General features: G+C 53.1%; 4 non-coding genes across 4 annotated transcripts; all 4 read left to right on the plus strand.

Moving 5' to 3' along the window:
* The first annotated feature begins 5,421 nt into the window (after positions 1 to 5,421).
* LOC144793788 (U4 spliceosomal RNA) lies at positions 5,422 to 5,561 on the plus strand. The gene has a single exon (XR_013603254.1). It is a non-coding gene; the product is annotated as a U4 spliceosomal RNA (small nuclear RNA).
* A 1,929-nt stretch (positions 5,562 to 7,490) lies between these two features.
* On the plus strand, positions 7,491 to 7,630 carry LOC144793036 (U4 spliceosomal RNA). The gene has a single exon (XR_013602707.1). It is a non-coding gene; the product is annotated as a U4 spliceosomal RNA (small nuclear RNA).
* Positions 7,631 to 16,704: 9,074 nt separating this feature from the next.
* Positions 16,705 to 16,844, plus strand: LOC144793789 (U4 spliceosomal RNA). The gene has a single exon (XR_013603255.1). It is a non-coding gene; the product is annotated as a U4 spliceosomal RNA (small nuclear RNA).
* Positions 16,845 to 18,773: 1,929 nt separating this feature from the next.
* On the plus strand, positions 18,774 to 18,913 carry LOC144793037 (U4 spliceosomal RNA). Its single transcript, XR_013602708.1, has one exon. It is a non-coding gene; the product is annotated as a U4 spliceosomal RNA (small nuclear RNA).
* Positions 18,914 to 27,202: the final 8,289 nt, after the last annotated feature.

Genomic DNA, 27,202 nt, shown 5'->3' on the forward strand with positions numbered 1-27,202 from the left:
AGACGGATCTCCCACGCCCCGCCGGAATAGTTTCACCAGAGATGGTTGACAGACGGTCCCCGGCCGGCAGTCATCCGCTTCTTCGACAAGGCCGGACTCCCCTGCGGCTGGGTTGGAGCCGGATCCCGAGTTGCGGGATGGAGCCGCTGATCCTGTAAGGCATGAAGTGGCTCTGACAGCCTGAATGAACTCCGGGGGGAGATCGACATCGCACCTATGGATATGCAGGTTTGGGGGTCTAGGGGGGGCGGGGGGCACGGAGAGGTGCGTGGTGGCTGGACGTCCACTGGTTTGACTTTCCACAGGCTTGTCCGATAAGGACCGGACTGGGACACTGGGTTTGTGGGGCTTCTGGAAGGGGGGTGGGGGGGAGTTCGGGGTAGTTGTGCCAGTTCCAGTTGAGGGGAGGGACTGGGGTGGGGGCGGGACGGGGTCACTTGGAGAAGTTTGGGAGGGTTGGGGTCGGGGTAGGAGGGGGGGATCCGGGTGTTGGCAGTGGGGAGGGGGGGTCGTCCAGTGCACAGAGGGGTTTCTAGTTATCTTGGCAGTGTCTGTACTTTTTGGGTTGCTTCTACTGAGCTATAACGACTGTGGTCTGGCTTGTCTTCATGCTTTGCGGGAGAATTGGAGGGGCGAGGGGCGGTTGGTGCGAGACATTCTGAGGGCAGTGGGTTGGCGGCTGGGTGGTAAGCTCATTGGTTTGCATGACACGGTTTGCTTCTCCTGTCCCTGTTCGTTGCTTTGTGCTTTGCTGCGCCCCTTGCCATGTTTAGCCTCTGTCCTCCCGATCTTGCTGACGGGGGATCTTGCTGCTTTCTGCTCCACTGTTGTCCATGCCTCCCACCACATGTAAGGTGGTGACCCTGAATGTTCGGGGTTTGAATAATCCTGTAAAGAGGCGGGCAGTCCTCTCGCTCTTAGAGAACACACAGGCAGACATTTGTCTCCTACAGGAGACGCACTTGCTATCACAGGACACACACAGACTCAAGTCCCACAAGTTCCCTACACAATTCTTTTCCTCTTGCACCACTAAAACGGCCGGAGTGGCGATTCTGGTGGCGCGCCACTTCAGGGGGGAAATTCTTCACAAATTCACTGAACAAAAAGGTAGACTACTGGCTTACCGGTTTAGAATAGGGGGTCTCCTGTTTACGATCGGGTCTTTATACGGTCCCAATGAGCGGCAGGACCGCTTTCTGCAGGCGGCGTTCGAAGAGGTCTCGGCTACTCCAGATAGACATATCATACTCGGGGGGGACTTTAATATTGTCTTTGATTCCGCACTAGATAGATCGGCGCAGCGCTCCCCTCAGGTCGGGGAACTCTCTGCGGACCGAAGAGCTCAACTTGCAGAGGTGGACCTCCTTGACTTATGGAGACAGCTACACCCGACTGATAGGGATTATTCGTATTACTCCCACGCGCACAAGACGTATGCACGGTTAGATTACCCTCTGGTTACCTCCCCGGTAAAGGCGCTGGCCTCGGGTGCGGAGATGGGGGTGATCTCCCTTTCGGACCATGCTCCTGTTGAGGTTCTGCTGAGTGTGCCTCCGGCGGCCCCTCGCCCTCGGACATGGCGCCTTCGTGACACGCTGTTGCACAGGAAGGAGGTAGTGACTCGCATTGAGACAGTGATTAGAGAATTTCAATCTCATAATGACAATGCGGACACTAGTCGGGCTACACAATGGGCGGCCCTGAAGGCTGTTGTCAGAGGGGAATTCATTGCGATCTCTTCGGCGGATAATAAGGCACGGCAGGCCAAAAGAGAGGAACTTACGGATCGGGTGAGAGAGCTGGAACAGATCCACTGCAGGACGGGGGCTCCTCGAATTTGGCGGCAGCTCAAGGAGGCTCGGAAGCTTTTAGCAGCCCTGGACCTTGACCGGGCTGAGTATGCGGCGTTGCGGTTGCGGCACGCCTTTTACACCGGTGGAGACCGGTGTGGCCGGTTGTTGGCACATAGGCTCCGAGTGGCGCGGCAATCCCAGCTTGTTAAGGAAATCGCTGACCCGTCGGGGCGCCTGGAGACTGGTGACGCGCAGATAGCGGCTGTGTTCCGCAGGTTTTATGAAGACCTCTATACGGGAGATCCCCCGAATGAGGAGGCCCTGGAAGCGTATTTGGGCTCGGTTGTCTTGCCTTCACTGGAGCCGGAACAGGCGGACCACTTAGACAGAGACATCCGGGTTGAGGAGGTGATATCTGCTATTGCCAGACTTAAACATGGTAAGGCACCGGGGCCGGATGGCTACGTCGCACTATTTTACAAAACATTCTGCACGACGTTGGCTCCCATCCTGACGCGTCTTTTTAACTCCTTTGCGGACCCTGGGGCCATTCCGCCTGATCTGCTTCGAGCTACCATCTCGGTAATCCCTAAGCCCGGTAAAGATCCGACGCAGTGCGGATCATATAGGCCGATCTCCCTTTTGGACATCGATCTGAAGTTGTATACGGGGATCCTGGCCGCTAGACTGGCTCTCCACCTACCCGGTTTGGTCGACCCCGATCAGGCGGGCTTCGTCCCTGGACGGCAGACGGTGGACAATACGAAACGTGTAGTCCATTTGCTGGAAAAGGCCTCCAGGATTCCTGGGGAACGGATGCTGTTGGCGGTGGATGCGGAGAAGGCATTTGACCGTGTCCACTGGCCGTACTTGGAACGAGTGCTGATGAAGGCTGGTATTGGAGAGAAATTCCGCTCCATGATCCTTAACTGTTACAACCGCCCGTCGGCGGTGGTCCGGGTCAACGGATGTGCCTCGGTCTCTTTTGGTATTGAACGGGGCACCAGGCAGGGCTGTCCGCTCTCGCCCCTGCTTTTCGCGCTGTACATGGAGCCGTTGGCCCAGCGGATGCGAGATAACCCGATGGTGACTGGCATCCGAATGGGGGGCTTTGAACACGCTATTAGCCTCTACGCTGACTATGTTATTTTGACCATTGACAGGCCCCGCGTGGCTCTCCCCGCGTGCATGGAGGAATTGGCCTCCTTTGGCACTGTGTCGGGGTTTAAGATGAACATGGGGAAATCAGTGGCGCTGGATGTCTCGCTCGAATCGGACACTAGGACGTATCTGCAGCAACGGTTCCCCATGCTCTGGTCTTCGGGAGCGGTGCCGTATCTGGGGATCCAGATTGCCCCTACCTTGCCGGCCATGGTGTCGGCGAACTACCGGATTCTAGGTGCCAAGATTAGGGAGGAGTTGGGCCGGTGGAACCGAGGCATTTTTTCCTGGCTTGGCAGAATAGCTGCCGTCAAGATGACGGTGTTGCCTCAGGTACTATACCTCTTTCGGGCCCTGCCGCTCCAACCGCCGGTAGGATGGATCTCGCAGCTCCAAGCGGACGTTTCTCGGTTTGTCTGGCAGGGTAAGAAACCTAGGATGCGTAGGGCCCTCTCATTGTTGGCCCCGGAAGCTGGCGGGTTAGGTATTCCTGACTTCCGCAAGTACTTTCAAGCTACTCAATTGCGCTACCTTGTGGAGTGGAGTAAATGGGAGTCTGATAAGCACTGGCTCTTTCAAGATCAGTCGGTGGCTGGGAGGCCCTTACAGGAGATCCCCTTCCTGCGTCGCCCGCACCGGCCTAAAAACCTCTACGCCTCCTTTGTCACGAGAGTGCCTCTGCGAGTGTGGGATGCTACTGGCGTTCTGCGCGGTCTTACCACGTTCCCGTCTCCGCTCACCCCGCTGGTGGACAACCCGGACTTTACCCCGGGGATGGAAACGGGGGCCTTTGCGAGATGGCGTCAAGCGGGATGTAGGGCCTTATGTCACCTGTATGGCCCGGAAGGGGTTATCCCCTTTCCCCAGCTCCGTCAAGAGTTTTCGCTTCCGGAGACAGAGCGACTTCGCTATATGCAGGCTCGCCACTGGGCTCTTCAGCCGCAGGTGAGAGGGACGGCCGACCGGCCTTTTCTCCCCTATGAACATTGGCTCATGACGCGGACTTCGGACTCCAAACTGATCACTGATTTGTATAAACTCCTGCAGCCACCAGCAACACACCTTTGCCACCCTGGGAGGGAGCGGTGGGAACGGGAATTGGGGAGGACACTAAGCCATAAAGAGTGGGAACACATATCGTACAGAGCGAGGCACTCAGCTTACCACATGGGGCTCACTGATACACTAACTAAAGTTTCTACCTACTGGTATTACACGCCTGAACGAGTGCGTGAGTTTGATCGTGGTAAAGATGATACATGCTGGAGAGGATGTGGGCATCGAGGTACTCTCACTCACATACTTTGGGACTGCCCGCTTCTGGAGCCTTACTGGAAGGAAGTGTTGGATGAAATTGATTCTAGCTTCGAAATTGAACTGCCCCGCTTCCCTGCCTATACTCTGTTGGGGCTCCCGAATGATCTCATGTATCCCCTTCGATCTCGCAGGGGTAGGCAGATAGCGATAGCTCTGGGTTCCGCTGTCCAGAACATTTTAATTCACTGGCACACGGCCACGATACCGTCTATCACTGGCTGGATTCACAGGTTATGGCATGTGTTGGGAATGGAGAAAATGTCTCTTACGGTGGCGGGTGATGTGGATCAGTTTAGAGAACTCTGGCAACCCTTTCACTCCCTGTTGCTTACTGAATTTCGAGAGCTCACCTGTCCCAAGTATCTCCGCCTTCTCAGGCTTCCGACCCCGGAGGGCTCTGCCCCATGATCTCCCTATGGCCTAGTCATCCTTGACGCTGAAGCTCTGATGTGTGTCGCTATTAGGAACTGTGCACTGGACGAGGAGGGGGGGAAGGGGGGGGGGGGGGTGAAGGGTGGTTGGGAGTTGGGGGGGCTGTTGGAGGGGGGGGGGGTTTGTTGAAAAGTTCTGACACATTGAGGCGACATTTGTCTTCTGCTCTTGAGCGCTCGAGACCCACAGGATGTTACCTGTTGCTGCCGCTTTTGAACTTTGGCTTTCCGCCCTGCTGTGTCTTTGTTATTATTTGTCTGTCCTTGTGTGTCGTGCTGAATAAAATACTTTAAACCTAAATTGATTGCCGTTCCTTCTCTAGTAAACATTTGAAGACAGTGGGACCTATGAGGATGCTATTATGAATTTGTGCTTCTTATATTTTCCACAACCCATGGTTAGCAGCCTAGATCTCATCTTTGTGTGAAGGTATATCTGCCTGAGCATCAAATCCATAACTTGGGAGGGTGCTGCTTACCTGGACAGCTATTTAGCATACAATTTCCCATAATTCTCTGCGTGTGGCTATCAACTGTTTGGGGCAGAGAGCTGATAGAAATTAGTAAAACAACACCATTATATGTCTTACATTGCCTATCAGAAGCAGTGGAGGAGTAGTTATGCATAAACAGATAACATCTTTTGAAAAGGAATCATGTTCTTTGCAACATGAGGTACTAGGGCAAGTGTGCATGAAATTCACACTAAATTGTTTAGCTTTGCGCAGTGGCAGTATCGTAGCCAATGAGGTTTAACCGAGGCGCGATTATTGCTTATTGAAAACTTTACCCAATACCCCATCATGGAGACTTGAAATATAGTCGAAATGGCAATTTTTGACAGTCTCTTCGGAGACTGGAGAATATGTAATTAAAAAATAAGATAGTTTATTTTGCAATGCAATTTACTTGCAGATTTGTGATCTGTGACAAGGACAAAACGGTGACTCTATTTGGCTTCAGTTTACTCTTTACGTTCTCTTTTGTTTTCTCAGCTTTTTAAATACAGCAGTAATATAGGGATTTATTTTCCTTGATGAGTTTTCGTTATTCTTTTATTTCTTCCTCTTTGTTCTCATCTTTGCTCCACAGATTCGCTTGGGTCAGTGATGGGCAGAGGACGGGCTTTGTTTCTGCTCTCTGAGGTGACTCGCAGTCCGGCGCAGGGCTGGGCTCTTCCGAGGTCTCATCTCCCATTCAAATGTGCACTAACCGCCCAGAAAGTTTTTTTCTGGGAGCGAAGGCGTTTGTTATCAGTAGGAAAATGTGGAGAGGGTTCATACAGATTGTATGGAGTGTTTGAAACAGAACAAGAACTGACAAAGCTCTTGTTTTTGCCGTTTGACATTATGTAAAGTTTATTTCTAATGCTCTTTGTGGCACTGAGTAATTGATGTTACCCAGCTCTATGACAGGGGCGTAGCTTCTGTTGGTGCAGCAGGTGCAGTTGCACTGGCGCCCACAGACCTGCGGGACCCACTGAACGCTGATTATTGCGGTATTTTATATTCCAAACTTCAACAAGGGGGCCTATTTACTTCCTTGCTCTAGGGCCCATTTTTTCACCTGAGAGCCTTGAAAGACTGCATGGATCCTCTCTGATTTGAATTGGTGACAATGAGGTCAGGCAAAGAGCTCTTGTGTGGCTGCATCAGCACAACTGGGCTACCAGATCTGGCACATTTGTATGCTGCATGCAGACGGAGACACACAACGTACACACAGCCATATATAGGGCAAGTATAAAAATCTGTATTGTGACGCAGCTGCGGCGTAAATGTTGTGGCCCATTTACAATGTGACGCATCTAGGGAGATGTGTCACATTGTAAAGTCCCGCATCACATTATACCTCCGTCAGGTATAATGTATGCAGGGTGGGCGTTCCCACGCTAAAAGCCTTCTAGAACTGACGCTCTGAAATCTACAAGATTTCACTACATCACTCTACGCCTTCACTGTGTCAAAATCCCTACGCCTGCACAGACCAGGCATAAGTTATGACTCAGGGCTTTTTGCGTCACTTTCATGAGCATTTCCAGCAATGCTTCACTTTTGTGCCAACAGATGCGTCAGAATTTCTGACGCATCTGTTAATCCTTGCGCCATGGAGCGCTGTATTGTAAATACAGCACATTCATCTTGGCACAAGGACATTCAGCACTGACTCAAGGAAACTTATGCATCCATGCAGTTGCGTCAGGTCCTTGTGAATCTTCCCCTAAAATGTTTTGAAAACCAGGAAACCAGTGTATTGTACCTCCTAAAGCTAAAAATGAAATGCAGCAAATGCAACTATGTAGTGCCATGAAATGGCAGATGTGCATTATGGAATATGGAAACATTTATCTATAAATTATTTTCCTTTAAATTGATTGCCGTTCCTTCTCTAGTAAACATTTGAAGACAGTGGGACCTATGAGAATGCTATTATGAATTTGTGCTTCTTATATTTTCCACAACCCATGGTTAGCAGCCTAGATCTCATCTTTGTGTGAAGGTATATCTGCCTGATCATCAAATCCATAACTTGGGAGGGTGCTGCTTACCTGTACAGCTATTTAGCATACAATTTCCTATAATTCTCTGCGTGTGGCTATCGACGGTTTGAGGCAGAGAGCTGATAGAAATTAGTAAAACAACACCATTATATGTCTTACATTGCCTATCAGAAGCAGTGGAGGAGTAGTTATGCATAAACAGATAACATCTTTTGAAAAGGAATCATGTTCTTTGTAACATGAGGTACTAGGGCAAGTGTGCATGAAATTCACACTAAATTGTTTAGCTTTGCGCAGTGGCAGTATTGTAGCCAATGAGGTTTAACCGAGGCGCGATTATTGTTTATTGAAAACTTTACCCAATACCCCGTCATGGAGACTTGAAATATAGTCGAAATGGGAATTTTTGACAGTCTCTTCGGAGACTGGAGAATATGTAATTAAAAAATAAGATAGTTTATTTTGCTATGCAATTTACTTGCAGGTTTGTGATCTGTGACAAGGACAAAATGGTGACTCCATTTGTCTTCAGTTTACTCTTTACGTTCTCTTTTGTTTTCTCAGCTTTTTAAATACAGCAGTAATTTAGGGATTTATTTTCCTTGATGAGTTTTCGTTATTCTTTTATTTCTTCCCCTTTGTTCTCATCTTTGCTCCATAGATTCGCTTGGGTCAGTGATGGGCAGAGGACGGGCTTTGTTTCTGCTCTCTGAAGTGACTCGCAGTCCGGTGCAAGGCTGGGCTCTTCCGAGGTCTCATCTCCCATTCAAATGTGCACTAACCGCCCAGAAAGTTTTTTTCTGGGAGCGAAGGCGTTTGTTATCAGTAGGAAAATGTGGAGAGGGTTCATACAGATTGTATGGAGTGTTTGAAACAGAACAAGAACTGACAAAGCTCTTGTTTTTGCCGTTTGACATTATGTAAAGTTTATTTCTAATGCTCTTTGTGGCACTGAGTAATTGATGTTACCCAGCTCTATGACAGGGGCGTAGCTTCTGTTGGTGCAGCAGGTGCAGTTGCACTGGCGCCCACAGACCTGCGGGACGCACTGAACCCTGATTATTGCGGTATTTTATAATCCAAACTTCAACAAGGGGGCCTATTTTCTTCCTTGCTCTAGGGCCCATTTTTTCACCTGAGAGCCTTGAAAGACTGCATGGATCCTCCCTGATTTGAATCGGTGACAATGAGGTCAGGCAAAGAGCTCTTGCGTGGCTGCATCAGCCCAACTGGGCTACCAGATCTGGCACATTTGTATGCTGCATGCAGACGGAGACACACAACGTACACACAGCCTTATATAGGGCAAGTATAAAAATCTGTATTGTGACGCAGCTGCGGCGTAAATGTTGCGGCCCATTTACAATGTGACGCATCTAGGGAGATGTGTCACATTGTAAAGTCCCGCATCACATTATACCTGCGTCAGGTATAATGTATGCAGGGTGGGCGTTCCCACGCTAAAAGCCTTCTAGAACTGACGCACTGAAATCTACAAGATTTCACTACATCACTCTACGCCTTCACTGTGTCAAAATCCCTACGCCAGCACAGACCAGGCATAAGTTATGACTCAGGGCTTTTTGCGTCACTTTCATGAGCATTTCCAGCAATGCGTCACTTTTGTGCCAACAGATGCGTCAGAATTTCTGACGCATCTGTTAATCCTTGCGCCATGGAGCGCTGTATTGTAAATACAGCACATTCATCGTGGCACAAGGACATTCAGCACTGACTCAAGGAAACTTATGCATCCATGCAGTTGCGTCAGGTCCTTGTGAATCTTCCCCTAAAATGTTTTGAAAACCAGGAAACCAGTATATTGTACCTCCCAAAGCTAAAAATGAAATGCAGCAAATGCAACTATGTAGTGCCATGAAATGGCAGACGTGCATTATGGAATATGGAAAAATGTATCTATAATTTATTTTCCTTTAAATTGATTGCCGTTGGGGGGCGTGGCCAAGATGGCGAGCTGAGTGGTCGCACTCGAAGTGAGCTCCGCCGTCCTGAAGCCCTAATCCTACCGTACATGAGCTGATTCTCCCCCCCGGAATGCTCAGACTCGTGGAGCGGGGGTGTTCGAACATGGAGTGGCGGCGGTGAGCTTGTGGCCGCATTCCGTGGTGCTTTTACGGTCCGAGGTGCGGCGCCGTCTCGGAGAGCAGATCGGGCCTGGTGCACGGCCTGGGAGGGAGGCGGACCCTGCCCGGGTTTGGAAGCCGATCTGGGTCCACGCGACGGCGCTCCGCTCTACCCGCTGGGCTCGGACTTCATCACCGGTGCCTGCGGTGCGCACAGTGGGCCTGCCCTTGGAGACGGAGAGGGTCCGGTGCCGAGATTGCTGCCGGCAGCTACGGGAGGCCGCGGCTTGGGCCTAGTCCCGGACATGGACCTCTTGGATAGCCGCCTCGAGGTTCCGGGAGGAGCTGTGGTCCCTCCGCGCCTGTCCCGGGCAACTCTGCTCAGCCCGGAGGGGGTCTTCTTGGCGGACCCGGTTCTTGAAGCGGTCCGGTGAGCGGCGAGGGCGGAGCTGAACTGGAGGCCTTGCGCTAATCGAGGCCGTGGCTTTGGCCTATTTCCTGGTTCTCGGCGGCCTGTGTGGCGGAGGACTTGCGACCCGCCGGTCTGGAGTGAGGGGCCCGGACGGGTCTGCGGATTCATCTGTGGGCCCCGTTGTGAGCTTTGTGGCAGGAGGGCGCTGAGATGTAGCGCTGAGGCCGACTCCCCCGGGTGACGAGTGTAGAGGACTGCTGCCTTAGACCCGCCATTGCGCCCGCACATTGGCGCGAAGCAGAACTGGTTCCTTTGGCTTAGCCCGCCTCGTGGCGGCCGAATTACGCACTCTTGTATAGATCTGTAAAGAGCGGCGACAGCTACCAAGGCATGGCTGCGGGATCCGTGTGACCCGGTGGTCCCGCCGCGACTTGGCTCGAAGGGGAGTCCGTAGTGGTGCCCGGGCCGGTCGGCTTGAGACAGCGGAGCCCGTGGAGCTGAGAGGAGTGTGGGATCGGGCCCTGTGGGCCTACGGACACAGACGGACAGCTGGTCACTGGAGGTGCAGGCCGTGGGCCCCATTGCGGTTCTTGCTTTGGCGGTGAAGTGACCCAGCCCTTGGGTCATTGGAGAGACCCCGTGTGGGACCGCTAGCCCGGTCCTGGGATCATACCGGGGGCTGAGACATTGGACTCCCGGGGGAAACGTCTCGACGGCCATCATGGCGCAGAATAAGGGAACGCGGAAAGGAGATCGCACGTTGCCTGAGATGTTGCATAGGAACAATGCAAGACATGATCGGGGTCAGCCGTCCCCATCTCCTCCGGGTGGCTCCCAGGGAGCAGGCGGGGGGGAGCCGCCGGTTACGAGGTCCTTCCTGGAATCACTCTTCAGCTCGCTGAGAGACGACTTCCAAACGCTCAAGCAGGAGGTGGCGGGTGAGGTCCGTGAAATACGAAGGGACGTGGACGGCCTAGGTGACAGGGTGGCTACGGTGGAAGAAGCGGGCCACAACAGAGACGAAGAAATTGCGCAACTTCAGCAGGAGGTCATTCGTCTTCGGGAGCAACAGCTGGACCTGCAGTCACACACGGAGGACCTCGAAAATCGCTCCAGGCGGAACAACATCCGTGTCCGAGGCATTCCGTCTCGGGAGGAGGGGGAGGACGTCGCATCGTACCTTGGGGATCTGTTCCGAGAGGTGCTGGGTGAGTCGGCTGACTTTCCCATCCGGATTGATAGGGCGCACCGAGTGGGCCTGCAGCGCCGGACTTCGGCACCTCCTCCGGACATCTTGGCCTTTTTGCCGGACTATCCCCTGAAGGAGCGGATACTGCGGGAGGCCCGAAAGAGATCTTCCCTAGAATTCAGGGGCCATCGAGTAGCCCTTTATCAGGACCTGGCCTCGTCCACCCTCCAGAAGCGCAAGGCTTTTAAAATTGCGACCGACTTTCTTAGGGGACATGGCACGCAGTACTCCTGGGGACACCCTTTCCGTCTCATCTTTCGATGGAATGGTACCCTACATCAGCTGCGTTCCCTTCAGGATACCTGTGGGGTGTTAGGGATCACTGCTACTGAAGACGGATCTCCCACGCCCCGCCGGAATCGTTTCACCAGAGATGGTTGGCAGACGGTCCCCGGCCGGCAGTCATCCGCTTCTTCGACAAGGCCGGACTCCCCTGCGGCTGGGTTGGAGCCGGATCCCGAGTTGCGGGATGGAGCCGCTGATCCTGTAAGGCATGAAGTGGCTCTGACAGCCTGAATGAACTCCGGGGGGAGATCGACATCGCACCTATGGATATGCAGGTTTGGGGGTCTAGGGGGGGCGGGGGGCACGGAGAGGTGCGTGGTGGCTGGACGTCCACTGGTTTGACTTTCCGCAGGCTTGTCCGATAAGGACCGGACTGGGACACTGGGTTTGTGGGGCTTCTGGAAGGGGGGTGGGGGGGAGTTCGGGGTAGTTGTGCCAGTTCCAGTTGAGGGGAGGGACTGGGGTGGGGGCGGGACGGGGTCACTTGGAGAAGTTTGGGAGGGTTGGGGTCGGGGTAGGAGGGGGGGATCCGGGTGTTGGCAGTGGGGAGGGGGGGTCGTCCAGTGCACAGAGGGGTTTCTAGTTATCTTGGCAGTGTCTGTACTTTTTGGGTTGCTTCTACTGAGCTATAACGACTGTGGTCTGGCTTGTCTTCATGCTTTGCGGGAGAATTGGAGGGGCGAGGGGCGGTTGGTGCGAGACATTCTGAGGGCAGTGGGTTGGCGGCTGGGTGGTAAGCTCATTGGTTTGCATGACACGGTTTGCTTCTCCTGTCCCTGTTCGTTGCTTTGTGCTTTGCTGCGCCCCTTGCCATGTTTAGCCTCTGTCCTCCCGATCTTGCTGACGGGGGATCTTGCTGCTTTCTGCTCCACTGTTGTCCATGCCTCCCACCACATGTAAGGTGGTGACCCTGAATGTTCGGGGTTTGAATAATCCTGTAAAGAGGCGGGCAGTCCTCTCGCTCTTAGAGAACACACAGGCAGACATTTGTCTCCTACAGGAGACGCACTTGCTATCACAGGACACACACAGACTCAAGTCCCACAAGTTCCCTACACAATTCTTTTCCTCTTGCACCACTAAAACGGCCGGAGTGGCGATTCTGGTGGCGCGCCACTTCAGGGGGGAAATTCTTCACAAATTCACTGAACAAAAAGGTAGACTACTGGCTTACCGGTTTAGAATAGGGGGTCTCCTGTTTACGATCGGGTCTTTATACGGTCCCAATGAGCGGCAGGACCGCTTTCTGCAGGCGGCGTTCGAAGAGGTCTCGGCTACTCCAGATAGACATATCATACTCGGGGGGGACTTTAATATTGTCTTTGATTCCGCACTAGATAGATCGGCGCAGCGCTCCCCTCAGGTCGGGGAACTCTCTGCGGACCGAAGAGCTCAACTTGCAGAGGTGGACCTCCTTGACTTATGGAGACAGCTACACCCGACTGATAGGGATTATTCGTATTACTCCCACGCGCACAAGACGTATGCACGGTTAGATTACCCTCTGGTTACCTCCCCGGTAAAGGCGCTGGCCTCGGGTGCGGAGATGGGGGTGATCTCCCTTTCGGACCATGCTCCTGTTGAGGTTCTGCTGAGTGTGCCTCCGGCGGCCCCTCGCCCTCGGACATGGCGCCTTCGTGACACGCTGTTGCACAGGAAGGAGGTAGTGACTCGCATTGAGACAGTGATTAGAGAATTTCAATCTCATAATGACAATGCGGACACTAGTCGGGCTACACAATGGGCGGCCCTGAAGGCTGTTGTCAGAGGGGAATTCATTGCGATCTCTTCGGCGGATAATAAGGCACGGCAGGCCAAAAGAGAGGAACTTACGGATCGGGTGAGAGAGCTGGAACAGATCCACTGCAGGACGGGGGCTCCTCGAATTTGGCGGCAGCTCAAGGAGGCTCGGAAGCTTTTAGCAGCCCTGGACCTTGACCGGGCTGAGTATGCGGCGTTGCGGTTGCGGCACGCCTTTTACACCGGTGGAGACCGGTGTGGCCGGTTGTTGGCACATAGGCTCCGAGTGGCGCGGCAATCCCAGCTTGTTAAGGAAATCGCTGACCCGTCGGGGCGCCTGGAGACTGGTGACGCGCAGATAGCGGCTGTGTTCCGCAGGTTTTATGAAGACCTCTATACGGGAGATCCCCCGAATGAGGAGGCCCTGGAAGCGTATTTGGGCTCGGTTGTCTTGCCTTCACTGGAGCCGGAACAGGCGGACCACTTAGACAGAGACATCCGGGTTGAGGAGGTGATATCTGCTATTGCCAGACTTAAACATGGTAAGGCACCGGGGCCGGATGGCTACGTCGCACTATTTTACAAAACATTCTGCACGACGTTGGCTCCCATCCTGACGCGTCTTTTTAACTCCTTTGCGGACCCTGGGGCCATTCCGCCTGATCTGCTTCGAGCTACCATCTCGGTAATCCCTAAGCCCGGTAAAGATCCGACGCAGTGCGGATCATATAGGCCGATCTCCCTTTTGGACATCGATCTGAAGTTGTATACGGGGATCCTGGCCGCTAGACTGGCTCTCCACCTACCCGGTTTGGTCGACCCCGATCAGGCGGGCTTCGTCCCTGGACGGCAGACGGTGGACAATACGAAACGTGTAGTCCATTTGCTGGAAAAGGCCTCCAGGATTCCTGGGGAACGGATGCTGTTGGCGGTGGATGCGGAGAAGGCATTTGACCGTGTCCACTGGCCGTACTTGGAACGAGTGCTGATGAAGGCTGGTATTGGAGAGAAATTCCGCTCCATGATCCTTAACTGTTACAACCGCCCGTCGGCGGTGGTCCGGGTCAACGGATGTGCCTCGGTCTCTTTTGGTATTGAACGGGGCACCAGGCAGGGCTGTCCGCTCTCGCCCCTGCTTTTCGCGCTGTACATGGAGCCGTTGGCCCAGCGGATGCGAGATAACCCGATGGTGACTGGCATCCGAATGGGGGGCTTTGAACACGCTATTAGCCTCTACGCTGACTATGTTATTTTGACCATTGACAGGCCCCGCGTGGCTCTCCCCGCGTGCATGGAGGAATTGGCCTCCTTTGGCACTGTGTCGGGGTTTAAGATGAACATGGGGAAATCAGGGGCGCTGGATGTCTCGCTCGAATCGGACACTAGGACGTATCTGCAGCAACGGTTCCCCATGCTCTGGTCTTCGGGAGCGGTGCCGTATCTGGGGATCCAGATTGCCCCTACCTTGCCGGCCATGGTGTCGGCGAACTACCGGATTCTAGGTGCCAAGATTAGGGAGGAGTTGGGCCGGTGGAACCGAGGCATTTTTTCCTGGCTTGGCAGAATAGCTGCCGTCAAGATGACGGTGTTGCCTCAGGTACTATACCTCTTTCGGGCCCTGCCGCTCCAACCGCCGGTAGGATGGATCTCGCAGCTCCAAGCGGACGTTTCTCGGTTTGTCTGGCAGGGTAAGAAACCTAGGATGCGTAGGGCCCTCTCATTGTTGGCCCCGGAAGCTGGCGGGTTAGGTATTCCTGACTTCCGCAAGTACTTTCAAGCTACTCAATTGCGCTACCTTGTGGAGTGGAGTAAATGGGAGTCTGATAAGCACTGGCTCTTTCAAGATCAGTCGGTGGCTGGGAGGCCCTTACAGGAGATCCCCTTCCTGCGTCGCCCGCACCGGCCTAAAAACCTCTACGCCTCCTTTGTCACGAGAGTGCCTCTGCGAGTGTGGGATGCTACTGGCGTTCTGCGCGGTCTTACCACGTTCCCGTCTCCGCTCACCCCGCTGGTGGACAACCCGGACTTTACCCCGGGGATGGAAACGGGGGCCTTTGCGAGATGGCGTCAAGCGGGATGTAGGGCCTTATGTCACCTGTATGGCCCGGAAGGGGTTATCCCCTTTCCCCAGCTCCGTCAAGAGTTTTCGCTTCCGGAGACAGAGCGACTTCGCTATATGCAGGCTCGCCACTGGGCTCTTCAGCCGCAGGTGAGAGGGACGGCCGACCGGCCTTTTCTCCCCTATGAACATTGGCTCATGACGCGGACTTCGGACTCCAAACTGATCACTGATTTGTATAAACTCCTGCAGCCACCAGCAACACACCTTTGCCACCCTGGGAGGGAGCGGTGGGAACGGGAATTGGGGAGGACACTAAGCCATAAAGAGTGGGAACACATATCGTACAGAGCGAGGCACTCAGCTTACCACATGGGGCTCACTGATACACTAACTAAAGTTTCTACCTACTGGTATTACACGCCTGAACGAGTGCGTGAGTTTGATCGTGGTAAAGATGATACATGCTGGAGAGGATGTGGGCATCGAGGTACTCTCACTCACATACTTTGGGACTGCCCGCTTCTGGAGCCTTACTGGAAGGAAGTGTTGGATGAAATTGATTCTAGCTTCGAAATTGAACTGCCCCGCTTCCCTGCCTATACTCTGTTGGGGCTCCCGAATGATCTCATGTATCCCCTTCGATCTCGCAGGGGTAGGCAGATAGCGATAGCTCTGGGTTCCGCTGTCCAGAACATTTTAATTCACTGGCACACGGCCACGATACCGTCTATCACTGGCTGGATTCACAGGTTATGGCATGTGTTGGGAATGGAGAAAATGTCTCTTACGGTGGCGGGTGATGTGGATCAGTTTAGAGAACTCTGGCAACCCTTTCACTCCCTGTTGCTTACTGAATTTCGAGAGCTCACCTGTCCCAAGTATCTCCGCCTTCTCAGGCTTCCGACCCCGGAGGGCTCTGCCCCATGATCTCCCTATGGCCTAGTCATCCTTGACGCTGAAGCTCTGATGTGTGTCGCTATTAGGAACTGTGCACTGGACGAGGAGGGGGGGAAGGGGGGGGGGGGGGGTGAAGGGTGGTTGGGAGTTGGGGGGGCTGTTGGAGGGGGGGGGGGTTTGTTGAAAAGTTCTGACACATTGAGGCGACATTTGTCTTCTGCTCTTGAGCGCTCGAGACCCACAGGATGTTACCTGTTGCTGCCGCTTTTGAACTTTGGCTTTCCGCCCTGCTGTGTCTTTGTTATTATTTGTCTGTCCTTGTGTGTCGTGCTGAATAAAATACTTTAAACCTAAATTGATTGCCGTTCCTTCTCTAGTAAACATTTGAAGACAGTGGGACCTATGAGGATGCTATTATGAATTTGTGCTTCTTATATTTTCCACAACCCATGGTTAGCAGCCTAGATCTCATCTTTGTGTGAAGGTATATCTGCCTGAGCATCAAATCCATAACTTGGGAGGGTGCTGCTTACCTGGACAGCTATTTAGCATACAATTTCCCATAATTCTCTGCGTGTGGCTATCAACTGTTTGGGGCAGAGAGCTGATAGAAATTAGTAAAACAACACCATTATATGTCTTACATTGCCTATCAGAAGCAGTGGAGGAGTAGTTATGCATAAACAGATAACATCTTTTGAAAAGGAATCATGTTCTTTGCAACATGAGGTACTAGGGCAAGTGTGCATGAAATTCACACTAAATTGTTTAGCTTTGCGCAGTGGCAGTATCGTAGCCAATGAGGTTTAACCGAGGCGCGATTATTGCTTATTGAAAACTTTACCCAATACCCCATCATGGAGACTTGAAATATAGTCGAAATGGCAATTTTTGACAGTCTCTTCGGAGACTGGAGAATATGTAATTAAAAAATAAGATAGTTTATTTTGCAATGCAATTTACTTGCAGATTTGTGATCTGTGACAAGGACAAAACGGTGACTCTATTTGGCTTCAGTTTACTCTTTACGTTCTCTTTTGTTTTCTCAGCTTTTTAAATACAGCAGTAATATAGGGATTTATTTTCCTTGATGAGTTTTCGTTATTCTTTTATTTCTTCCTCTTTGTTCTCATCTTTGCTCCACAGATTCGCTTGGGTCAGTGATGGGCAGAGGACGGGCTTTGTTTCTGCTCTCTGAGGTGACTCGCAGTCCGGCGCAGGGCTGGGCTCTTCCGAGGTCTCATCTCCCATTCAAATGTGCACTAACCGCCCAGAAAGTTTTTTTCTGGGAGCGAAGGCGTTTGTTATCAGTAGGAAAATGTGGAGAGGGTTCATACAGATTGTATGGAGTGTTTGAAACAGAACAAGAACTGACAAAGCTCTTGTTTTTGCCGTTTGACATTATGTAAAGTTTATTTCTAATGCTCTTTGTGGCACTGAGTAATTGATGTTACCCAGCTCTATGACAGGGGCGTAGCTTCTGTTGGTGCAGCAGGTGCAGTTGCACTGGCGCCCACAGACCTGCGGGACCCACTGAACGCTGATTATTGCGGTATTTTATATTCCAAACTTCAACAAGGGGGCCTATTTACTTCCTTGCTCTAGGGCCCATTTTTTCACCTGAGAGCCTTGAAAGACTGCATGGATCCTCTCTGATTTGAATTGGTGACAATGAGGTCAGGCAAAGAGCTCTTGTGTGGCTGCATCAGCACAACTGGGCTACCAGATCTGGCACATTTGTATGCTGCATGCAGACGGAGACACACAACGTACACACAGCCATATATAGGGCAAGTATAAAAATCTGTATTGTGACGCAGCTGCGGCGTAAATGTTGTGGCCCATTTACAATGTGACGCATCTAGGGAGATGTGTCACATTGTAAAGTCCCGCATCACATTATACCTCCGTCAGGTATAATGTATGCAGGGTGGGCGTTCCCACGCTAAAAGCCTTCTAGAACTGACGCTCTGAAATCTACAAGATTTCACTACATCACTCTACGCCTTCACTGTGTCAAAATCCCTACGCCTGCACAGACCAGGCATAAGTTATGACTCAGGGCTTTTTGCGTCACTTTCATGAGCATTTCCAGCAATGCTTCACTTTTGTGCCAACAGATGCGTCAGAATTTCTGACGCATCTGTTAATCCTTGCGCCATGGAGCGCTGTATTGTAAATACAGCACATTCATCTTGGCACAAGGACATTCAGCACTGACTCAAGGAAACTTATGCATCCATGCAGTTGCGTCAGGTCCTTGTGAATCTTCCCCTAAAATGTTTTGAAAACCAGGAAACCAGTGTATTGTACCTCCTAAAGCTAAAAATGAAATGCAGCAAATGCAACTATGTAGTGCCATGAAATGGCAGATGTGCATTATGGAATATGGAAACATTTATCTATAAATTATTTTCCTTTAAATTGATTGCCGTTCCTTCTCTAGTAAACATTTGAAGACAGTGGGACCTATGAGAATGCTATTATGAATTTGTGCTTCTTATATTTTCCACAACCCATGGTTAGCAGCCTAGATCTCATCTTTGTGTGAAGGCATATCTGCCTGATCATCAAATCCATAACTTGGGAGGGTGCTGCTTACCTGTACAGCTATTTAGCATACAATTTCCTATAATTCTCTGCGTGTGGCTATCGACGGTTTGAGGCAGAGAGCTGATAGAAATTAGTAAAACAACACCATTATATGTCTTACATTGCCTATCAGAAGCAGTGGAGGAGTAGTTATGCATAAACAGATAACATCTTTTGAAAAGGAATCATGTTCTTTGTAACATGAGGTACTAGGGCAAGTGTGCATGAAATTCACACTAAATTGTTTAGCTTTGCGCAGTGGCAGTATTGTAGCCAATGAGGTTTAACCGAGGCGCGATTATTGTTTATTGAAAACTTTACCCAATACCCCGTCATGGAGACTTGAAATATAGTCGAAATGGGAATTTTTGACAGTCTCTTCGGAGACTGGAGAATATGTAATTAAAAAATAAGATAGTTTATTTTGCTATGCAATTTACTTGCAGGTTTGTGATCTGTGACAAGGACAAAATGGTGACTCCATTTGTCTTCAGTTTACTCTTTACGTTCTCTTTTGTTTTCTCAGCTTTTTAAATACAGCAGTAATTTAGGGATTTATTTTCCTTGATGAGTTTTCGTTATTCTTTTATTTCTTCCCCTTTGTTCTCATCTTTGCTCCACAGATTCGCTTGGGTCAGTGATGGGCAGAGGACGGGCTTTGTTTCTGCTCTCTGAAGTGACTCGCAGTCCGGTGCAAGGCTGGGCTCTTCCGAGGTCTCATCTCCCATTCAAATGTGCACTAACCGCCCAGAAAGTTTTTTTCTGGGAGCGAAGGCGTTTGTTATCAGTAGGAAAATGTGGAGAGGGTTCATACAGATTGTATGGAGTGTTTGAAACAGAACAAGAACTGACAAAGCTCTTGTTTTTGCCGTTTGACATTATGTAAAGTTTATTTCTAATGCTCTTTGTGGCACTGAGTAATTGATGTTACCCAGCTCTATGACAGGGGCGTAGCTTCTGTTGGTGCAGCAGGTGCAGTTGCACTGGCGCCCACAGACCTGCGGGACGCACTGAACCCTGATTATTGCGGTATTTTATAATCCAAACTTCAACAAGGGGGCCTATTTTCTTCCTTGCTCTAGGGCCCATTTTTTCACCTGAGAGCCTTGAAAGACTGCATGGATCCTCCCTGATTTGAATCGGTGACAATGAGGTCAGGCAAAGAGCTCTTGCGTGGCTGCATCAGCCCAACTGGGCTACCAGATCTGGCACATTTGTATGCTGCATGCAGACGGAGACACACAACGTACACACAGCCTTATATAGGGCAAGTATAAAAATCTGTATTGTGACGCAGCTGCGGCGTAAATGTTGCGGCCCATTTACAATGTGACGCATCTAGGGAGATGTGTCACATTGTAAAGTCCCGCATCACATTATACCTGCGTCAGGTATAATGTATGCAGGGTGGGCGTTCCCACGCTAAAAGCCTTCTAGAACTGACGCACTGAAATCTACAAGATTTCACTACATCACTCTACGCCTTCACTGTGTCAAAATCCCTACGCCAGCACAGACCAGGCATAAGTTATGACTCAGGGCTTTTTGCGTCACTTTCATGAGCATTTCCAGCAATGCGTCACTTTTGTGCCAACAGATGCGTCAGAATTTCTGACGCATCTGTTAATCCTTGTGCCATGGAGCGCTGTATTGTAAATACAGCACATTCATCGTGGCACAAGGACATTCAGCACTGACTCAAGGAAACTTATGCATCCATGCAGTTGCGTCAGGTCCTTGTGAATCTTCCCCTAAAATGTTTTGAAAACCAGGAAACCAGTATATTGTACCTCCCAAAGCTAAAAATGAAATGCAGCAAATGCAACTATGTAGTGCCATGAAATGGCAGACGTGCATTATGGAATATGGAAAAATGTATCTATAATTTATTTTCCTTTAAATTGATTGCCGTTGGGGGGCGTGGCCAAGATGGCGAGCTGAGTGGTCGCACTCGAAGTGAGCTCCGCCGTCCTGAAGCCCTAATCCTACCGTACATGAGCTGATTCTCCCCCCCGGAATGCTCAGACTCGTGGAGCGGGGGTGTTCGAACATGGAGTGGCGGCGGTGAGCTTGTGGCCGCATTCCGTGGTGCTTTTACGGTCCGAGGTGCGGCGCCGTCTCGGAGAGCAGATCGGGCCTGGTGCACGGCCTGGGAGGGAGGCGGACCCTGCCCGGGTTTGGAAGCCGATCTGGGTCCACGCGACGGCGCTCCGCTCTACCCGCTGGGCTCGGACTTCATCACCGGTGCCTGCGGTGCGCACAGTGGGCCTGCCCTTGGAGACGGAGAGGGTCCGGTGCCGAGATTGCTGCCGGCAGCTACGGGAGGCCGCGGCTTGGGCCTAGTCCCGGACATGGACCTCTTGGATAGCCGCCTCGAGGTTCCGGGAGGAGCTGTGGTCCCTCCGCGCCTGTCCCGGGCAACTCTGCTCAGCCCGGAGGGGGTCTTCTTGGCGGACCCGGTTCTTGAAGCGGTCCGGTGAGCGGCGAGGGCGGAGCTGAACTGGAGGCCTTGCGCTAATCGAGGCCGTGGCTTTGGCCTATTTCCTGGTTCTCGGCGGCCTGTGTGGCGGAGGACTTGCGACCCGCCGGTCTGGAGTGAGGGGCCCGGACGGGTCTGCGGATTCATCTGTGGGCCCCGTTGTGAGCTTTGTGGCAGGAGGGCGCTGAGATGTAGCGCTGAGGCCGACTCCCCCGGGTGACGAGTGTAGAGGACTGCTGCCTTAGACCCGCCATTGCGCCCGCACATTGGCGCGAAGCAGAACTGGTTCCTTTGGCTTAGCCCGCCTCGTGGCGGCCGAATTACGCACTCTTGTATAGATCTGTAAAGAGCGGCGACAGCTACCAAGGCATGGCTGCGGGATCCGTGTGACCCGGTGGTCCCGCCGCGACTTGGCTCGAAGGGGAGTCCGTAGTGGTGCCCGGGCCGGTCGGCTTGAGACAGCGGAGCCCGTGGAGCTGAGAGGAGTGTGGGATCGGGCCCTGTGGGCCTACGGACACAGACGGACAGCTGGTCACTGGAGGTGCAGGCCGTGGGCCCCATTGCGGTTCTTGCTTTGGCGGTGAAGTGACCCAGCCCTTGGGTCATTGGAGAGACCCCGTGTGGGACCGCTAGCCCGGTCCTGGGATCATACCGGGGGCTGAGACATTGGACTCCCGGGGGAAACGTCTCGACGGCCATCATGGCGCAGAATAAGGGAACGCGGAAAGGAGATCGCACGTTGCCTGAGATGTTGCATAGGAACAATGCAAGACATGATCGGGGTCAGCCGTCCCCATCTCCTCCGGGTGGCTCCCAGGGAGCAGGCGGGGGGGAGCCGCCGGTTACGAGGTCCTTCCTGGAATCACTCTTCAGCTCGCTGAGAGACGACTTCCAAACGCTCAAGCAGGAGGTGGCGGGTGAGGTCCGTGAAATACGAAGGGACGTGGGCGGCCTAGGTGACAGGGTGGCTACGGTGGAAGAAGCGGGCCACAACAGAGACGAAGAAATTGCGCAACTTCAGCAGGAGGTCATTCGTCTTCGGGAGCAACAGCTGGACCTGCAGTCACACACGGAGGACCTCGAAAATCGCTCCAGGCGGAACAACATCCGTGTCCGAGGCATTCCGTCTCGGGAGGAGGGGGAGGACGTCGCATCGTACCTTGGGGATCTGTTCCGAGAGGTGCTGGGTGAGTCGGCTGACTTTCCCATCCGGATTGATAGGGCGCACCGAGTGGGCCTGCAGCGCCGGACTTCGGCACCTCCTCCGGACATCTTGGCCTTTTTGCCGGACTATCCCCTGAAGGAGCGGATACTGCGGGAGGCCCGAAAGAGATCTTCCCTAGAATTCAGGGGCCATCGAGTAGCCCTTTATCAGGACCTGGCCTCGTCCACCCTCCAGAAGCGCAAGGCTTTTAAAATTGCGACCGACTTTCTTAGGGGACATGGCACGCAGTACTCCTGGGGACACCCTTTCCGTCTCATCTTTCGATGGAATGGTACCCTACATCAGCTGCGTTCCCTTCAGGATACCTGTGGGGTGTTAGGGATCACTGCTACTGAAGACGGATCTCCCACGCCCCGCCGGAATCGTTTCACCAGAGATGGTTGGCAGACGGTCCCCGGCCGGCAGTCATCCGCTTCTTCGACAAGGCCGGACTCCCCTGCGGCTGGGTTGGAGCCGGATCCCGAGTTGCGGGATGGAGCCGCTGATCCTGTAAGGCATGAAGTGGCTCTGACAGCCTGAATGAACTCCGGGGGGAGATCGACATCGCACCTATGGATATGCAGGTTTGGGGGTCTAGGGGGGGCGGGGGGCACGGAGAGGTGCGTGGTGGCTGGACGTCCACTGGTTTGACTTTCCGCAGGCTTGTCCGATAAGGACCGGACTGGGACACTGGGTTTGTGGGGCTTCTGGAAGGGGGGTGGGGGGGAGTTCGGGGTAGTTGTGCCAGTTCCAGTTGAGGGGAGGGACTGGGGTGGGGGCGGGACGGGGTCACTTGGAGAAGTTTGGGAGGGTTGGGGTCGGGGTAGGAGGGGGGGATCCGGGTGTTGGCAGTGGGGAGGGGGGGTCGTCCAGTGCACAGAGGGGTTTCTAGTTATCTTGGCAGTGTCTGTACTTTTTGGGTTGCTTCTACTGAGCTATAACGACTGTGGTCTGGCTTGTCTTCATGCTTTGCGGGAGAATTGGAGGGGCGAGGGGCGGTTGGTGCGAGACATTCTGAGGGCAGTGGGTTGGCGGCTGGGTGGTAAGCTCATTGGTTTGCATGACACGGTTTGCTTCTCCTGTCCCTGTTCGTTGCTTTGTGCTTTGCTGCGCCCCTTGCCATGTTTAGCCTCTGTCCTCCCGATCTTGCTGACGGGGGATCTTGCTGCTTTCTGCTCCACTGTTGTCCATGCCTCCCACCACATGTAAGGTGGTGACCCTGAATGTTCGGGGTTTGAATAATCCTGTAAAGAGGCGGGCAGTCCTCTCGCTCTTAGAGAACACACAGGCAGACATTTGTCTCCTACAGGAGACGCACTTGCTATCACAGGACACACACAGACTCAAGTCCCACAAGTTCCCTACACAATTCTTTTCCTCTTGCACCACTAAAACGGCCGGAGTGGCGATTCTGGTGGCGCGCCACTTCAGGGGGGAAATTCTTCACAAATTCACTGAACAAAAAGGTAGACTACTGGCTTACCGGTTTAGAATAGGGGGTCTCCTGTTTACGATCGGGTCTTTATACGGTCCCAATGAGCGGCAGGACCGCTTTCTGCAGGCGGCGTTCGAAGAGGTCTCGGCTACTCCAGATAGACATATCATACTCGGGGGGGACTTTAATATTGTCTTTGATTCCGCACTAGATAGATCGGCGCAGCGCTCCCCTCAGGTCGGGGAACTCTCTGCGGACCGAAGAGCTCAACTTGCAGAGGTGGACCTCCTTGACTTATGGAGACAGCTACACCCGACTGATAGGGATTATTCGTATTACTCCCACGCGCACAAGACGTATGCACGGTTAGATTACCCTCTGGTTACCTCCCCGGTAAAGGCGCTGGCCTCGGGTGCGGAGATGGGGGTGATCTCCCTTTCGGACCATGCTCCTGTTGAGGTTCTGCTGAGTGTGCCTCCGGCGGCCCCTCGCCCTCGGACATGGCGCCTTCGTGACACGCTGTTGCACAGGAAGGAGGTAGTGACTCGCATTGAGACAGTGATTAGAGAATTTCAATCTCATAATGACAATGCGGACACTAGTCGGGCTACACAATGGGCGGCCCTGAAGGCTGTTGTCAGAGGGGAATTCATTGCGATCTCTTCGGCGGATAATAAGGCACGGCAGGCCAAAAGAGAGGAACTTACGGATCGGGTGAGAGAGCTGGAACAGATCCACTGCAGGACGGGGGCTCCTCGAATTTGGCGGCAGCTCAAGGAGGCTCGGAAGCTTTTAGCAGCCCTGGACCTTGACCGGGCTGAGTATGCGGCGTTGCGGTTGCGGCACGCCTTTTACACCGGTGGAGACCGGTGTGGCCGGTTGTTGGCACATAGGCTCCGAGTGGCGCGGCAATCCCAGCTTGTTAAGGAAATCGCTGACCCGTCGGGGCGCCTGGAGACTGGTGACGCGCAGATAGCGGCTGTCGTCCGCAGGTTTTATGAAGACCTCTATACGGGAGATCCCCCGAATGAGGAGGCCCTGGAAGCGTATTTGGGCTCGGTTGTCTTGCCTTCACTGGAGCCAGAACAGGCGGACCACTTAGACAGAGACATCCGGGTTGAGGAGGTGATATCTGCTATTGCCAGACTTAAACATGGTAAGGCACCGGGGCCGGATGGCTACGTCGCACTATTTTACAAAACATTCTGCACGACGTTGGCTCCCATCCTGACGCGTCTTTTTAACTCCTTTGCGGACCCTGGGGCCATTCCGCCTGATCTGCTTCGAGCTACCATCTCGGTAATCCCTAAGCCCGGTAAAGATCCGACGCAGTGCGGATCATATAGGCCGATCTCCCTTTTGGACATCGATCTGAAGTTGTATACGGGGATCCTGGCCGCTAGACTGGCTCTCCACCTACCCGGTTTGGTCGACCCCGATCAGGCGGGCTTCGTCCCTGGACGGCAGACGGTGGACAATACGAAACGTGTAGTCCATTTGCTGGAAAAGGCCTCCAGGATTCCTGGGGAACGGATGCTGTTGGCGGTGGATGCGGAGAAGGCATTTGACCGTGTCCACTGGCCGTACTTGGAACGAGTGCTGATGAAGGCTGGTATTGGAGAGAAATTCCGCTCCATGATCCTTAACTGTTACAACCGCCCGTCGGCGGTGGTCCGGGTCAACGGATGTGCCTCGGTCTCTTTTGGTATTGAACGGGGCACCAGGCAGGGCGGTCCGCTCTCGCCCCTGCTTTTCGCGCTGTACATGGAGCCGTTGGCCCAGCGGATGCGAGATAACCCGATGGTGACTGGCATCCGAATGGGGGGCTTTGAACACGCTATTAGCCTCTACGCTGACGATGTTATTTTGACCATTGACAGGCCCCGCGTGGCTCTCCCCGCGTGCATGGAGGAATTGGCCTCCTTTGGCACTGTGTCGGGGTTTAAGATGAACATGGGGAAATCAGTGGCGCTGGATGTCTCGCTCGAATCGGACACTAGGACGTATCTGCAGCAACGGTTCCCCATGCTCTGGTCTTCGGGAGCGGTGCCGTATCTGGGGATCCAGATTGCCCCTACCTTGCCGGCCATGGTGTCGGCGAACTACCGGATTCTAGGTGCCAAGATTAGGGAGGAGTTGGGCCAGTGGAACCGAGGCATTTTTTCCTGGCTTGGCAGAATAGCTGCCGTCAAGATGACGGTGTTGCCTCAGGTACTATACCTCTTTCGGGCCCTGCCGCTCCAACCGCCGGTAGGATGGATCTCGCAGCTCCAAGCGGACGTTTCTCGGTTTGTCTGGCAGGGTAAGAAACCTAGGATGCATAGGGCCCTCTCATTGTTGGCCCCGGAAGCTGGCGGGTTAGGTATTCCTGACTTCCGCAAGTACTTTCAAGCTACTCAATTGCGCTACCTTGTGGAGTGGAGTAAATGGGAGTCTGATAAGCACTGGCTCTTTCAAGATCAGTCGGTGGCTGGGAGGCCCTTACAGGAGATCCCCTTCCTGCGTCGCCCGCACCGGCCTAAAAACCTCTACGCCTCCTTTGTCACGAGAGTGCCTCTGCGAGTGTGGGATGCTACTGGCGTTCTGCGTGGTCTTACCACGTTCCCGTCTCCGCTCACCCCGCTGGTGGACAACCCGGACTTTACCCCGGGGATGGAAACGGGGGCCTTTGCGAGATGGCGTCAAGCGGGATGTAGGGCCTTATGTCACCTGTATGGCCCGGAAGGGGTTATCCCCTTTCCCCAGCTCCGTCAAGAGTTTTCGCTTCCGGAGACAGAGCGACTTCGCTATATGCAGGCTCGCCACTGGGCTCTTCAGCCGCAGGTGAGAGGGACGGCCGACCGGCCTTTTCTCCCCTATGAACATTGGCTCATGACGCGGACTTCGGACTCCAAACTGATCACTGATTTGTATAAACTCCTGCAGCCACCAGCAACACACCTTTGCCACCCTGGGAGGGAGCGGTGGGAACGGGAATCGGGGAGGACACTAAGCCATAAAGAGTGGGAACACATATCGTACAGAGCGAGGCACTCAGCTTACCACATGGGGCTCACTGATACACTAACTAAAGTTTCTACCTACTGGTATTACACGCCTGAACGAGTGCGTGAGTTTGATCGTGGTAAAGATGATACATGCTGGAGAGGATGTGGGCATCGAGGTACTCTCACTCACATACTTTGGGACTGCCCGCTTCTGGAGCCTTACTGGAAGGAAGTGTTGGATGAAATTGATTCTAGCTTCGAAATTGAACTGCCCCGCTTCCCTGCCTATACTCTGTTGGGGCTCCCGAATGATCTCATGTATCCCCTTCGATCTCGCAGGGGTAGGCAGATAGCGATAGCTCTGGGTTCCGCTGTCCAGAACATTTTAATTCACTGGCACACGGCCACGATACCGTCTATCACTGGCTGGATTCACAGGTTATGGCATGTGTTGGGAATGGAGAAAATGTCTCTTACGGTGGCGGGTGATGTGGATCAGTTTAGAGAACTCTGGCAACCCTTTCACTCCCTGTTGCTTACTGAATTTCGAGAGCTCACCTGTCCCAAGTAT

The sequence above is a fragment of the Lissotriton helveticus genome, chromosome 11 (assembly GCF_964261635.1).
Source record: "Lissotriton helveticus chromosome 11, aLisHel1.1, whole genome shotgun sequence".
NCBI classification, from domain to species: Eukaryota; Metazoa; Chordata; class Amphibia; order Caudata; family Salamandridae; genus Lissotriton; species Lissotriton helveticus.